This window comes from Octopus bimaculoides, chromosome 8 (assembly GCF_001194135.2).
Source record: "Octopus bimaculoides isolate UCB-OBI-ISO-001 chromosome 8, ASM119413v2, whole genome shotgun sequence".
NCBI lineage: Eukaryota > Metazoa > Mollusca > Cephalopoda > Octopoda > Octopodidae > Octopus > Octopus bimaculoides.
Genome location: NC_068988.1, coordinates 46,619,432 through 46,622,097, shown reverse-complemented (window position 1 = coordinate 46,622,097; position 2,666 = coordinate 46,619,432).

The following is a 2,666-nucleotide window of genomic DNA, read 5'->3' as shown; positions in this document are numbered from 1 at the left end:
GAGAGAGAGAGAGAGAGAGAGAGAGAGAGAGAGAGAGAGAGTGAGTGAGTGAGTGAATGAGCGAGTGAGTGAGAGTGAGCGAGTGAGAGAAGAGATATATTGAAAGAGAAAGTGGAGGGTAGACGGTAGAGCGACTGCTATAGAGGAAGAAAGAGAGAAATAGACAGAATAGGACAAACAGACAAAGAGAGAGAGAGATCAGTAGGCAAATACATAGACAAACACACAAACATGAGACAGACAAACGGACAGATAACTTACTATGCTTCTTTTTTTTTTTTTTACTAATGCTTTGTCCAGCATTACATTAAGATTTTTTCTGTTTAAAGAGCGAAAGAAAGAAAAGCAATGCAAAAATAAATCCATAAATACCTTTATTTCTACACACCACTACCACCATTTCCACCACCAAAGAAAACAATAACAGCAACAAAGATAAAATGTAATGAACAAAAATGTCGTTATACTTCTGGAGACATAGTTGGATAAGAAGAAGAGAAAAAGGAAAAGAGAAAAATAAAATATTGGAGATATTTCGTTCCATTGCTTCTTGTAATAACTATTGGCCGATAAGACTTGTCCTCTCCGTTTTTCATAGTTTGTTCAATGGAGCGTTAATTGTAAGCAAAAGCTGGAAGGCTTCGAGTTGGATTTTTGTAACCCGCAACTTACCAACAACTCACCCTGTCTCATCGTCCTGACTGAAACAAAACAAAACGAAAACAAACACATAAAATGAAAGAAACGAACGAAATCGAAAGGAGAAGAGAAAAGAAAAAGAACGAGATAATGATGAAGATGATGATGAATGTGAAGATAGAAATGTCGAACAAAAATAAAGGAAGATAGAAGGCTATGTTATCTTTTCGTGGAGGTCTTTTAGATATCTCTATTCTGAAGCTGGCTCTGCCATAACAAGAGGAATTCTTATCACATATTTAAAATATCTATATAAATGTGCACTTTTATGAATGTACATACATAAATAAAAAAAGCATATATACAATATATATACATATATGCATATATGTATATGTATTAAATATATATACATATATGTATGTATTTAATATCCATGTGTATGTATTAAGCTATTCTATGTATGCAATAATATATGTATTTATATATATTTATATGTATGTACGTATCAAATGCATTTATATATATATTGTGTGTATATGTGTGTGCGTAATGAAATCGTGCAAAAGAATATCACAAAATATACATGTCAAAATAAGTATGTAGTCTTTCACACATACATACACACACACACATACACACACACACACACACACACAAATATATATGCGATAAGTTATATGCTACTCATACATGCAAATACTTTCATATAAATACATATGCAATTCTGATATGCAATATCTCTACTTAAATTCCTCACCATTGCACACACGTAAATACGAATGCCCTCACCCATACACGCATATAAACTGCCACAACAGCAACATTATGCATAAAATATATATTATCACCGGTTTTCAAAATATCCTCTAGCTTATCAAGATGAAAACTATCTTTTGATACAATTCGTAATATTAAACAGGACTTTTTTTTTTGTTTTTGTTTTTATATCTTCCTCTCATTATTTTTGTGTTTCTCCTTTTTCTTAATCTGCTTTTTTTTCTGAAAAACATGTAGAATAAAAATAGATTGTCCTCATTTGCCATTCCAGTTATTTTACTGTCTGTCGTTTTAGAAAGGGTTATTTTATCAGTTTCTCTTTTTACCTCTATCTATTTTCGTTTCTATTCTTATTTTATTGACACTCATCTTAGAATCAAAGTGTATACATTAAGCTGATGATGGGACAAGTTTTGTTGACGATGGTAATAGTTTCAGATAAATGCTATTTAGAAAACAAAGCGAGATTGTAAATCTTTTAATGTCCACCTGTATGTGTGTCTGCATTAGTGTGTCTATACATCAGGTTCTTGGTGGCAGATTTCATCCGTCACCGACTTTAAACCTCCACCTGGTCATAGCTGAAACCATTCTGTTATAAGTATATAGAACAGGTCTTCGGATTGAGGATAGCTTCCTTCAATACACCTACTGCTCCCAAAACTTCTGGAGAAAGTCTTGCTTGCTATTCTTTTTCCTTCGACTAAATTTTACGCAGAAGTTGAATACATTCAATTACAATAATGAAATAGTGAAATAAAATATAAAAGTTTATACAGATAAAACAAAGCCTCAGAAATTTGAGATGACTCTAATAAGAATAAATAATCGAAATTGAAGTAAATCTTATCATTCTTGAGTTTTCTGCGCATATCTTCAGGTAGGATTATAATAAACAAAATACACAAATCTGTGTTTTATACACATACATAAAGACATATACACGAAATTACACATATTTTTTATTAATATTTGTGCTGAACATGTAAAATTTGATTCGATATATGACGTTTTTCATACCACTAGCAAAAATAATGCTCTGACAAACTTAATACAGTGAAATAAATGGTACATATGCCGGCACAACTACCAATAAATTGTGTTCACTCTACTAATATTAAAAAGTAGCATTGAGTTCGTTTATTTGGTTTCTTTGACAAACATATAATATATGATATAACGTATCATGTACGTTAATATGATATATGGATATATATATATGTATGTATATATATATATATATATAT